Here is a 13,808-nt window from a genome sequence, read left to right as displayed (position 1 = left end):
TGACAAATGCTAATTGAGCTAGAAGGACAGACAATGGATGGATAATGGATAGATAAACATCCCCCTTCTCCTCCCTTTCTTCTCCAAGTGGGAAGCATGTGGTGGAGGTATCAAATGCTAGAGAGTCTTTTGGAAAAGAAAGGAAAAGCTGTTTTGATCTGGGCAGACCTGGGTCAAGGCGGTGGGGAACGAAATTTGATAGTTCCTGGAAATAGGAAGAGAAGTCTCTTGCACTTGCATCTATCAGGGGAGAGAAACCTCTCACCTGAGATCTAGGAAATGTGTCCTTTTTGTCCATCCATAGGGATGGCCTAGAGGGCTTAAGGACTTTTGATATTGTAAAAGGTAATTGTTATCTGCAATTTTGATATCCAGCAGGTATCAATCCTTGAATATGTTTGGTGTCTGTTGGAAAAGAAAATATAACCCTTAACTCTGGCTGGCTCCACCCACTATAGCAACAGTTAGACTGTGAGGCCACTGTTGGGCCCAACATACTTGCTTGGCTCCAATTTGCATTTTGGGGGAAAGTGAGATTTGGGGAAGGACCTGCAGATCAGAGGCTTTTCCTTTTGCCCTGTATGCAGCTAAGGAAAAACACTGGCAAGGAATGTGCACTCTGTACATGTTCATGCTCTTCATTTAGCTGTTACTAAAATGATGTGGTACAGTTTCAAAGGGGCAACCAGCTAGCTAATGCTTAGAGAAGACACTGAAAAAAACCCAGCTGAGTAGCACTTTCAAAACTACAGCAAATATATTGGGGATTCTTTGGGGGAGGGGGATGTACTAAAAGGAATGACAAGATTGTCCATTGTGAACAATGGGAGAGGTATGAAGCCCTTTAGAGGTAATGGGAGGCAGGAATGCCAATTGACTTGCATTGGCTCAACTGAAAAACATTAAAGCACAAGAAAAGTTGCAAAGCAAATGAGGAATGGATTTTCTATTATGGTTTCTGGGCTCAGACAGACAGCTCTGGAACTGGCATGACAGCAGTGGGAGTAGCAGAAGTGTTCTGGGACAGGAATAACAGGCCCCAGAGTGAAACGACAGTCCTTGGGGGTGGCAGATGTGCTCTGGGACAGGAATAACAGGTCAGAGAGTAGAATGACAACCCCTGGGGAAAGTTTTTGCTACTCCCAGGGACTGTCATTCCAGTCTCAGAACACATTAGGGTTGCCAAGTCCCCTGCGTCCTGGAGCAGGGGACTTTCGCACGTGTGACACAATGACGTCACCTGGAAGTGATGTCATCACACCAGCGACGCCACGCACAGCCGCTCTAGACGTTTCTGGGAAAACGACCCTTGGCACTTACTGTGAGGGGTCCTTCTCCTAGGAGGACATCTTGGGTGTTTTCCCACCGTCCAATCAGGGAGGCAGGAATCCAAATTCTTCCTCTTCCTGTGGCTGTGGGAACCACCCCTCTCCAGTTCGGGTGACTCCGAGCAGCAGTATGAAGATAAATGTATCTAGAAAAAACAAACTTCTAACATATATAGCTAACCATCTGTCAGTAACTATAGTGTCAGGCCTGGAAGCCGGCCAGAGGAAAGTAAACCCTAAAAATATGAGAACAAGGAACACGCCAACGGGCGACACACAGAATGTGAAAACGCGTTTCGGTTGAAGCTGACAGAAGAGATAGGAAATATAGGTTGCCTCAAGGTAGAGCGATAGATGGGAGGGCAAGATGTCCTCCTGTCCTCCTAGGAGAAGGACCCCTCACGGTAAGTGCCAAGGGTCATTCTCCCTAGGAGGCGGAGGACATCTTGGGTGCTCCCAGAGCAGTAAGTTCTTAGGGTGGGGTCGCCCTACTCAGGTAGAACATGTTGAAGGATTCGTCTACCAAAGGCTGCGTCCGCCGACGCGTATGAATTCAGTTTGTAGTGTCGAACGAAGGTGGAGATCGATGACCATGTGGCTGCTTTGCACACCTCCTCAACTGAGGCGTTCCTGTTGAAGGCTGCGTTGGTGGCTGCACTTCTGGTCGAGTGTGCCGTGATCCCTGGCGGAACCTTGAGATGTAACGCCTTGTACGCCTCTGTTATACACTGCTTAATGGCATAACTAATGGCTGACTTGGACATCTTCAGGCCCATTCTGGGTGCTGTCACATTGATGAACATGGAGTCTGACTTATGTAGAGGTTCCGTCCTAGTTAGGTAGATCTTGATCGCTCTGCGCACATCCAGGGTGTGCCATGTGTGCTCCTTCGGGTGCTTGGGATCCGGACAAAAGGATGGCAGGTTGATCTCCCAATTCTGGTGGAATCTAGATGTTACCTTTGGCTGGAAGGTAGGGTCTGGATAGAGGACCACCTTGTCCTTGTGGAACACGCATAGCTCCTTCTTAGCTGACAGGGCTCTGATTTCGGAAACCCTTCTGGCTGATGTTATTGCCACCAAGAATATTGTCTTCATGCGCATCATCTTCAGGGGCACAGACATGAGAGGCTCGAAGGGCGGGCCTATTAGCGCTGAAAGCACCGGGTTCAGTCTCCAGGTCGGGAAACGATGAGTTTGAGGTGGAGAGCTCAAGGAGGCCCCTCTAAGAAACCGGCGGATGTCCGGGTGTGACGATAGATTCACGCCGTCCACCTGCTGGAGTACTGAGGACAGTGCCGCGACCTGATGCCTGAGGGTAGCTGGTTTTAGGCCTGACTGCAGACCGTCCTGAAGGAATTGAAGGACCCTGGACACCGTAGGGCATAATGGATCCACCTTCTTCCTCCGGCACCACCTGTGAAAGGCTTTCCAGGACATGTTATAGATCCGCGTGGTGGATTCTTTTCTGGACGCTAGGATGGTGTTAGCCACCTCGCTAGTATACCCTAGGTCTAACAGCAATCTCCTCTCAACCTCCACGCGGTCAATCTCAGCCATTCTGGATGAGGGTGCCACACCGGTCCCTGCAACAGCATGTCCGGCCAGGTTGGTAGACGGAGAGGTTCCGCCATGGACATCTATTGGATTGAAGAGAACCAGGGACATCGAGGCCACCAGGGTGCAACCAAGATGACCTCGGCCCCCAGCATTCTGATCCTTTTGAGTAATCTCGGAATGACTGGAATTGGGGGGAAGGCATACAGAAGGTCCTGTGGCCACTGGGATGTAAGTGTGTCTGTGGATTCTGCCTGGCTGTGGAAGTACCTTGTGAAGAATCGGGGGAGTTGGTGATTTTGATGAGATGCGAATAGGTCCAGCACTGGTGCACCGAAATGCTCTACTATTCTCAGGAACAGAGACTTGTTGAGAGACCACTCCCCCGGCTGAATGTTCTCCCGGCTGAGCCAGTCTGCCTTGACGTTGCATTCCCCCTTGATATGTTCCGCCCTTATCGACTTGAAGTGATGCTCCGCCCATCTGAACAGCTTCCCGGCCTCCCTGTGGAGGGAGCTGGACCTGGACCCCCCTTGATTGTTTAGGTAGGCTTTCGCTGCTATGTTGTCCGTTCGCACTAGGACGTGCTGTCCCGATACTTGGTCCTGGAAGTGAAGCGAGGCTAGACGAATTGCCCGAAGCTCCAAGGGGTTGATAGGGAGGTTCGATTCCTTGGCCGTCCACTGCCCCTGCATGAGAATCTCGTTGAGGGTTGCCCCCCAACCTGATAGGCTGGCATCCGAAAACAGTTGTAACTCTCCCTTCGCGAGGAAGGTTCTCCCTTGACACAGGTTGCTGGTCTTGGTCCACCAGACGAGGCTCTTCTTTACCTCCATGGGCAACGACAGTGATATGGAGCGTCTCTCCATGATGTGGAGTTGGTAGGGACGTAGGAACATCTGCAATTGCCTGGTGTGATGCCGGCCCCAATGCAACGCATCTAGGTTCGAAATCAGGAGGCCCATGAGTTTTGCCAGTGTCTGAAGCGTCGACGTCGACCCCTGAATCACCTACTGTGCTAGCGCCACAGTCTTCAAGATCTTGTCTTCTGGCAGAAAGATGGACTTCAGGTTCGTGTCGATTATCATGCCCAGGTGCTGCAGTCTCTGTGTTGGGCGCAGGTGGCTCTTGGCCGGATTGATAATGAGGCCGTGTTGTTGGAGGCAGTTGATGGTACTCTGGACATCTTGCTCTGCGGTCCTCCTTGACGACGATCTTATCAACAGGTCATCGAGATACGGGTGAACGTGTATACCTCTCTGTCTGAGGTGTGCAATCAGATTCACCAGGACCTTGGTGAACACCCGTGGTGCCGTTGCAAGACCGAATGGTAGGGCTCTGAACTGGTAGTGACATCCATTCACACAGAAGCGCAGGAACTTGTGATGCATAGGTAGAATCGGGATATACAGATAGGCCTCTGTTAGATCCAGCGATGCCATGTAGTCCATATGATTCAAAGCCTCTGTTATAGACTTGATGGACTCCATTCTGAAGTGGCGCAGCTTGATGTTCCTGTTCAGAAATTTTAAGTCCAAGATCACCCTCCAGTCCCCGTTCCTTTTGGGAACTGTGAAAAAGATAGAATAAACACCTAGATATCTCTGCTTCGAAGGGACTTGTTCTATCGCAGCGATATCTAGAAGATGGTTTATTGCCTTGAGGGTGATCTTCCTCTGCCCCGGGTTCAGGCGGAGAGGGGAAATAATGAAGCGATCCGGAGGGGTACGCTTGAACTCTATCGGATAACCCCGAGATACAATTTCTAGAGTCCAAGAGTCTGCCTGCGACTCCGCCCAAGCCTGATGGAAGTGTAGCAGGCGACCCAGTCATGCTTTATTAGACTTGGGGCCCTTCTCGAACCTGTCCGATCTCTCGGGCTGGTTCCTCTGGAATCGAGGGTTGGTGAAGCTTTTACGAAAATTTTGCTTGTGTTGGCCCCAGGCTGGTTTTCTAAACTCTTGCTTGGGCTTGGGGGCGCTGTTGGAGGTCCGAAAGGAATTAGCCCCAAAGCCTCGCCTGTCTGGGCGTCTCAGGAACTTGGGCATGGCCTTTTTCTTGTCCTGCGTCTCCACTAGGATCTTTTCCAGGGAGTCTCCAAAAAGCTTCTCTCCTTGAAATGGATAGCCTGAAACGATCGACTTAGAATGTACGTCGGCCGGCCAGGCCCTAAGCCACAGGCCCCTTCTAGCCACGGCGTTCGATGCCATTGCTCTGGCGGAGAAGGTCAGGGCGTCCAACGAGGCGTCTGCTGAGAATTCGGCCGCCCACAGGAGTCTGCTGGTGCCCTCCAGGATCCTTCTGTCCGTCTCTGATAAAAGCTGTGTCAAGCACCTTATCCACACAATCGCTGCCCTGGAGACTATAGAATTAGTGGCAGCCGCCTTGATGGCCTGGGCCGTAGCTTCATGGCTCCTCTTCAGAGCCAGGTCGATCTTCCTGTCCCAGCTGTCCCGGACTGTCCCTTGGCCGTCCTCTGCTAGCAGCCCATGGGACTGTAAGGCTGCCACCGGTGCGTCCACCAGGGGGACCTGTAGCATATCATTAGCGAAGGCGGGGAGCTCATACAACTTCTTAATGGAGCTGGGGACCTGTCTGTTGGCACTTGGTTTGGCCCATTCTGACCTTAGCTGGCGTTCAAAGAATTCTGGGAAGGGGAAGACCCTGTCAGAAGATCGGTACCTTGGGGTTAGCCAGGGGATTGGGAACCTCCTGTTCCTCAGGGGACCCATGGAGGTCCAGAGCAGCCAGAACCTTGGACAAAAGGGGCTGAAACTCCTCTGTCTTGAAGAAACGTGAGGAGGGTTCTGGCACAGATGTGCCCTCTATCTCCTCGTCCGATAAAAACTTGCCCTCCTCCCATTCTCACTCCTCTGACTCCTCCGACTGATCCCCATATTGGGATCTTCCACCCTCCAGAAAATCACTGGTTAAACAACCCCTTGTGGACCTAGAGTAGCGGCCCTGGTCCCTGAGTCTCTTGGGTGATGGTGACCTGGAGGAGGGGCATGGGCTAGAGGGCCTTGGCCTCTTGTGGGTAGCTGCTTTGACTGCAGCGCCCACAGTTCGTCTAATGGAGTCCAAAAATTCAACAAATAAGGAAGGTCCCATAATGGGTACGTTACCCAAGCCCGTCGGGGCTGGCTAGTCTGTGTAGCTTCCTGCTGCGGTCGAACTTCGTATGGGTCGAAGTCTCCCGCCTGGAGGTTGGCATCCGCCGGTCCTCGCCTCTGGAAGCTGCTCAGTTGCTGGTCGACTTCTTTCCGCGCTCTCTTGCGCTTGTCGAAATGGCCGTCGGGGCCGGGGCAGCGCTCTGATGAGGAAGCCTCCTTCGCTGCTGATGTCGACCAGCGCCGCCTGCGCTCGCTCCTCTGTGTTTTTCTGCCCCTACAGGGCACGTTGCCGGCAGCCGTGGCAAGCCCCGCGGTCATGCCAGCTCCGGAAGGCGGCCTTTCGGCTCCTCACGGTGCGCTGGAAGCCGAGTCGTTGTCCAGGAAGTCGTCCCTGGCTCTGCGCGCCATCACGCTCCTTGCGCCGCGGCTTGAGTGCACAGCCCGGCCGTCGGCGCGCCGCTCCTCCTTAGTGCGGGAAGGGGGGGAGGAATTAAAGCGGCAGAGGGGGTTAGAAAGATAAAGGGACTTCAGCTGAAGGAAAAAAGTAATGGTTAAAGGTGAAGGAAGAGAAGAAGGTAAGAAAGTTAAATTTTTACTATGAGAGAAAAGTAAAAGGGATAGGAGCCTATCCTAGCACTTGCTCTCCCTGTCGAGGCAGGAAAGGAACTGGAGAGGGGTGGTTCCCACAGCCACAGGAAGAGGAAGAATTCTGAATCCTGCCTCCCTGATTGGACGGTGGGAAAACACCCAAGATGTCCTCCGCCTCCTAGGGAGAACGCTAAGGTTTTCCCGGGTGCTCTAGCCATTGTACCATTCCCAAATGGCTACAGTGTCCAGGAAAACCATAGAGTTTTCCCGGAAACGCCTAGAGTGGCTGCTGAGCACTGTTTCCAGTGCGATGACATCACTTCTAGGTGACTTCATCATGCCAGCAACATAGGGGGAGGTTCCCCCCACCTGTCGAATGTGGGCCAGCAGGTTGGAAACCTCCCGGGTGGAGGAATCCCTACCTGGACTTGGCAGCCCTAGAACACATCTGCTACCTCCAGGGGCTGTCATTCCATTCTGGGGGCTATCATTCAAGTCCCAGAACACATCTTCAACTCCTATGGGCTGTCATTCCAGCCCCAGAAAAGTTCTGCTACTCCCAGGGATTGTCATTCCACTCTGAGACCTGCCATTCCAGTCTCAGAGCACTGATTCTTTTCCTAGGGACTGTCATTCCGCTCTGGGGCCTGTCATTCCTGTCCCAGAACACTTCTGCTACTCCCAGGGCTGTCACTCCAGTCCCACCGCACTGAGCCTACTCCCAGGAACTGTCTGAAGATCATTTGTTGAAGCCAAATGTGTTTTGCAAGTTGAACAGAACAGAAATTAGCCATGCACAGGAATGCAGTCATTTCCCATAAACTTAATTATGTGGTTTTTATTAATAATTTTTTCTGAATGCCTGTGTTTTTAAGGTGGAGTTTCTAAGCAGTATTCTAAGACGACAAGATATATAAACTCCTAGGTTGCATTCTTTGCGGTCATGGCTATGGGCACTGTTCTGAATTGCCTCAGAATGTACGTGCACTCACTTATAGGATATGAGCTTGAAGTAAGAAGAAGATTGCTACTACTCTGAACCCTGTATATTGCTCAGAAATTATGTGCACAGCAACTGTTTTGTATTCTGCCCTGGCTCAGAGACTCTAGCCATGCATTTACCAAATGAAGGGATGCCATAATTTAGTAAATTTCAGTACAAAGTTACCCTTATAAATAAGGCAGAAATAAAACTCCTGTAAATGAATGTCCAGGAAAACTTTTAAAATGTTCCCCTGTAGGCTTTTCTGTGATGCCCTTCTTACTGTCAAATTTGTGACTATTAGTTTGTATGTACATGGTATGTGATGCAGATCTTGAAGTGACTATTCTAAAAGTGAATTTCAAAAACAGGACACAGCAGGAGACTGCTGAGATATTGCTATAACTAATTTTCCTCAGTTTGGCCCAGCCCAGGGGCATTGTTAGGGGAGTTCCCAGGTCCCTCTAAATTTCTATGGTGCCCCTCCCTAACTCTCCATGGCCCTGCCTCCATAGATAGTGAAAATGAATTCCCCTCCCTGTGATGTCACTGGCTCTTCCCTATGATGTCACTGCCCCCCCGGTTCTGGCGCAGCCCCAGCCCCGCCCCCCAGAAATTGGAAAGGTGACCCCTGAAGGCCACCTATCAAACTTTTGCACTTTTATATCCTCTAGGATTCACAGCTTAGAACGATTCAGCTGTGAGCATTCCCGATTTCTAAATTAGCAGCAAAACTGAAATGACTAATTCATGACTTGTGAGCATTCTGGACAAGCCAAAACAGGTCACTAAAATAAAGCAAACACTTTTAGTTAAATTTGAATATGGTCAAATTCAATTGATAGGAGTTTCTTCTTCAAGATGAATGGCCAGAAAAAGAACAAAGTCTGCACAGCAAGGATGTTCCACGTTGCTTTCATCACCATGGCAAATGCAGATGCATGAGCAGGCCTCATTTTGGGCAGGAGCTCAGAGGAGCAGAGCTCCGGAACCTCTAACTATCATTGTGCTCTTTCTTTCTTAACCTCCCCCCACCCAATACTTGTTTCTGGGTTCCACTGTTCAAACCCCCTGTGAGAATATGGCTGAACTCTAAGATTTGACAAACTTTTTAAATATTTATACACACACAAAAAGGGACAATAGCCAAAACATATAAAGCAGACCGATGGAAATACTTCAACAGAAGTATAGTGTCCAGATCACATGAAGTGATGGTATCGCTTTACTCTGCTCTGGTAAGACCTCAACTGGAGTATTGTGTTCAGTTCTGGCCACATTTTAAGGATATAGACAAGCTGGAACGGGTCCAGAGGAGGGCAGCGAAGATGGTGAGGGGTCTGGAGACCAAGTCCTATGAGGAAAGGTTGAAGGAGCTGAAAAAATGCTTGCAAAATGGTGCTGAAGAAGGACTGATGGCAGTGAAATGGCAGGGCAGGAAAATGTGCACTGTTCCTTCCAGGCAGTGTATTAATGCACTAGGATGGTGCCCTTTGCATTAAGATCGAAGCAAAGGAGGTTTGAGAAAAAACATCCTGAGACTGGGGAAAGCCTGGAAACAGGACAATCACATTGCAACATTGTGTGGAACCTCTCCCCAGTAGTGCTCCAGTATGAAAAACAAAGTGGGGAAAAACCTCTGTATTAGGGTTGCCAGGCTCCAGGTGAGATCTGGAGATTTTCCATTTTTAGTTGATCTCCAGCTGGCAGAGATCAGTTCACCTAAGAAAATGGCTGCTTTGAAGGGTGGACTCTGGCATTGTTCCATGCTGAGGCCCCTCCCCTCCCAAACTCCATCCTCTCCTGGATCCACCCCCAAAGTCTCCAAGTATTTTCCAACACAGACTTGGCAACCCTACTCTGTATGGAAGCAGCCAAAGCGAAAGATTGCTGAGGAAACATTTATTTCGGTTATTACCATTTCTAACTTGCATTACTGGGGAGGGGCTCAGCAGAGGTGATTAACATATTTTAAATGTACAAATGCATAATGAAAGTATTGCCAAACCTAAGTCTAGACCTAATGAAAATTTAACAGCATACATGAGATATATTCCCTTTCCTTGAACTTTATTTTAAGAGGCCAAGTCTTTTACTGATATATCTACTTAAGTAAGCAAGTATTTCACTATTGAATTTAAAAGGCATATTAAAAGGTATATAAACAAAGGTAAGAGATGATCATTTCTAAAGAACCCTGCAATAGCCCCATTTGCAAAACCATACATACCAACTTGTATAACAAGGTATCAGGTTGCAGAATAAAAGTTCAGGAAAATAAATGATAACAGGAAAAATAACATGAGAAAAACGAAAATCACCAAGAAACAATGGCTTTCTATTATAGCAACTCACCTATGTTTCATTTTCTTTTCAGAAGCCCTTTCAGAAGATCTAGTTTTTAATAGACAAGCCATGTACCCAAGGCCTTTCCTAGCATGGCATTCTTTGCTTCTATTAGGTAGGTGGCTCTTCTGTTCTCTCTGCCTGTCCCCCACCCCAATTCAGCCAGAGGGTGTGCTCATTGTTTCCCAATGGTTTCAACAGTCCAGCAAACATTTTTCCTGTTCCAGTAAATGGCTGTTTTGGGTTCACTGTTTCTCAAGGGTGGTTTCTCTACCACCCTCTCTGATTAAGTTAGCTCTTGAGCATTGCTTCAGGCAGATAGTTCAAACACAATATTAACAAGGCTACATGTGTCATCAACATAATTAAGTGTCTCAGGCACTTCTAACAGACACCACACAATATTCACACAAACCAAACCTGTCTTACAAAAGCATCACAGGCAGGAGTCACTAATCTGGCCCTCCATGCCTAAATATATCTCCCCCCATTCACGACATCAAAATGTAGCTGTAACTTAATCCCCTCTAATGTTTGGGAAAGTCTAGAATCAAACTCTTGTGGGTTTTTTCCCTTGTTTCCCACTATGCAAATTACACTGGAAGATTCCGAGCAATGTACTTTGTTTTGCTAATACAAATTGCCCAATCTCCTGCCAGCTTTCTGCTGTGATTATGACTCCTGATCTTATCCTCATCTTGCTTTTTTGCTTACACACCAAGTTACATTTTTCTTTTCTAATCCTTTCATAATTTTACCCAGGTGGATTGTACTGTTCATGCCTTCACGGTGCTCCTTGAGAAGAGTAGGAGATATGCAGGCACAATGCAATATTTAAATTTAAAAAAATAGAACAAAACCACAACTTTGAGCCAGACTATTCACTCTGTGTGCAAAAATGCTCAGTGGTTATGTACTGCTCCCCTAGAAATTAAATTCACCACAAAAACCAAGCCCTCTGAAATATTCCATTACTTACTGTCCCTTTGTGCACCAACAGGGAGTAGGCAATTGCTGCTGTCACTCAACTTATAAAGTGATTTTGCTTTCTTTAGACACCTCTGTTTTTCCCTCAGGTGTATCACAGAGACCTGAGGAATATCAGCTATACTTCAAGTCAGGAATATACTGTATTAAACTAAAGTGTATGAGTTAAATATAATCCTCTGCTAAATCTCTGTTCACATTGGTCAGACATGCCAAACTATACATAGCTGCTGCTTCCTGACATTATCAGGCACTAGCAAATCATCCCAAAATTGTATTGTACTGGTAGGACAAGCCTAAACTTGTATGGTCTATTGTTCTACCTTTCCTGGATTGTGTTATATTCTACACCAAGTTCAGAGCCAAGTTTTCATATAAAAATACAGCAAAGAATAATTTTCAAACAAAGAATTGGAACTCTGCTGCTGTATTGATTTGGGATATGACAATCTGCTCCATGGTCATGCCAAGCATCCCCTTAAGTATTTCTCAAGACTGTAAAACTTGCTCATGGATTGCAAGCTAGGAAATGCTATAGTATTTGGAAGAGGGGGAAATCAACATTTCCTTGTAGTGTTTGAGAGTTACAGGTCTGTAATTTGTTTCAAAGCACCAAGCCCCTTATTGGCATCATATAAACTACTTTAACTGGGGAAAAGAGAAGGAAGATGGAAAAAGAGAAGGATCTCAATCTTATCAGTGTGACTGTTTGCAAATTTGAATAGAGGCTACTGACTGCTCCTATCCCTGCAATTGAAGATGGCTAAACCAGAACCTTACTGGATCTATTCCATGTGCTGGGATCATTTTTTAATAGTTTGCTCTGGGATGAAATATGTTGTGTGAGCAATATGCCAAAAATAGCAGAAGTTCAGCTGCACACCATTCCAGTTCTCTCAACAACACTTTCCAAACAGCAATAATCAAGGAATTAAATTTTATGCCGCTGCTGTCAGTGCTCTGACACGGACCAACTATGCTCTTGGTTAGTTCCAAAGTTATTGAAGAAGCATCCAATAGCATTTAAAGTTTTCACCATCCTATGGGATTTTAAAATTCTTTTTACAGTATTTGTTTCTGTCAAAAAATCACAGTGTTACAAAAAACCCAAAAACCCATTGCAGAAAACTAATAGAACAGTACATGTAGACATATGTAGCAAGAAAACATATTCTTACCAAAATGTGTTCTGGATGCTGCAACATCTGTTCAGAACTAGTATATTTCTGACTCCCAAATGCCAAAAAAACACAGCAAGAGATAGCCATATCCAGCTTGCATAGCTTGTGGAATTCCCTCAAACATCTGGTTGAGTGGTAGACTTGGAGAGTCCTACAATATGGTCAAGCAAAACAACTGTTAACTTAATATTCTATACATAACCAAACAGATACAGATGTTTTTTCCTAGAAGAGTACTCAGGTCACATTAAGCAAGCTGAGCCTACCAGGCTTCTAACACAGGAAATGATACTGAGTGTATAATGCTGAAAGAAAAATGAAACATGCATCATATCTGCTATAAAACAGACATAGGGGTTTCATCTGCTTAAACAGGTCAACTGTCTCAGTAGAGCAAATCTCCAAGGACAACCTCCCTGCTTCTTGTACCATTTGCCCTATATTAAAAGCAGTATTTTTAAAGATTAGTCCTAATATGAGAAATACCCCAAAAGGAATAAAGCTAGCTCATTTGCAATGCTGTTATACAATTAAATTTGGCATCTGTGGGAGAAGAATGCTACTGATAAAGTAGCATTAAAAGGTCACTTTTCAGTCTCAGATTATCTAGACCAGGGGTGTCAAACTCATTTGTTATGAGGGCCAGATCTGACACCAATGAGACCTTGTTGGGCCGGGCCATGTTGGGCCAGGTCATGTGTGTACCTATTTAAGATTAGGCAGCAAAGATACAAACTTTATAAAGGACACAGACAAACACAATTAAATTTTTAAAAAAAATTTAGAACATTCTTAAAATATTAGCATTCATTGGCCTTAAAGGTGCTTTCTTTGTATTTCTCCCATGGGATCTAGGGAAACAGGGCAAAGGAAGCTCCTTCCTTCCCCAGGTCCAGGAGGGGGAGAAGCCTCAGCCAATAGAAAGAAGAGAAACTTGGCTCAGTAGCTCTGTTGTGCAATTCAGAGCCTGGAAAAACAAGCTCTGTCTCCCCCCACCCTTCCTCCCCTATGGAGCAGCCTCAGCCAAAGGAGGAAACAGAGGTTTTGCTCTGTAGCGCCTTTGTGATTGAGCAACCCTTGCAAAGCAAACTGTTATCCATAAGGAAGCAAGAGAGAGGGAGAAGGAAGCAGACAACAGTCAGTTGCTGGGGGGTCTGACAGGAGCCCTCTTGGGGCCTAATTCAGCCCCCAGGCCGCATGTTTGACACCCCTGATCTAGACTACTGGCCTCATGCACATCCTTAGAAGAAGCACAATGCTATAGGAATGGTACTGTGGTGTGTATAGTACAGATGCAAAATTTCTAGAAATTCCAAAGAAATGCAAAATTTTTTGGGAAAAATTAAAATATATGCAATAATTCCTCCCAATAAAACATTTAAAAAGTAATGCTTGAAAGACACAAAATGCATCACTTATAATTTAGTTAGCATAAAAAGTGTACCATTTGGCATCCTTGTAATACTTAAAATGTAGGAAAGCCTTCATTTTCTATAAGCAATGCTGCAAATACACTCAATATTAAAGACACACAGTTTCAAACTGCTGCAGTCTATGCTTCCTCAACACATGCATCGTATCAGAAGTAGGAGATAATAAAAGTTTCTAAAGCTAGAACAGAGCCGCTGGTAAGGTGAGTGAGTGTGATTTGCTTTTCTAAAACTGCTGGGGAGCATTACCTAGGGTTGCTATGGGAGGGAACTGTGTGAGTGTTTGGTGCCTGCTGG

At 46.8% G+C, this 13,808-nt stretch overlaps 1 long non-coding RNA gene across 1 annotated transcript in view; it reads right to left on the bottom strand.

Moving 5' to 3' along the window:
• The window catches only part of LOC132576304 (uncharacterized), a 34,909-nt gene that overhangs the window by 2,627 nt on the left and 18,474 nt on the right, over positions 1–13,808 (bottom strand). The window contains exon 2 of the long non-coding RNA XR_009555749.1: positions 12,079–12,232. This is a non-coding gene — a long non-coding RNA (uncharacterized LOC132576304). The remainder of the gene's footprint in view (positions 1–12,078; positions 12,233–13,808) is intronic.

Source organism: Heteronotia binoei, chromosome 8, assembly GCF_032191835.1.
Source record: "Heteronotia binoei isolate CCM8104 ecotype False Entrance Well chromosome 8, APGP_CSIRO_Hbin_v1, whole genome shotgun sequence".
In the NCBI taxonomy this organism is placed as follows: Eukaryota; Metazoa; Chordata; class Lepidosauria; order Squamata; family Gekkonidae; genus Heteronotia; species Heteronotia binoei.
This window is presented reverse-complemented; position numbering and strand designations above follow the sequence as displayed.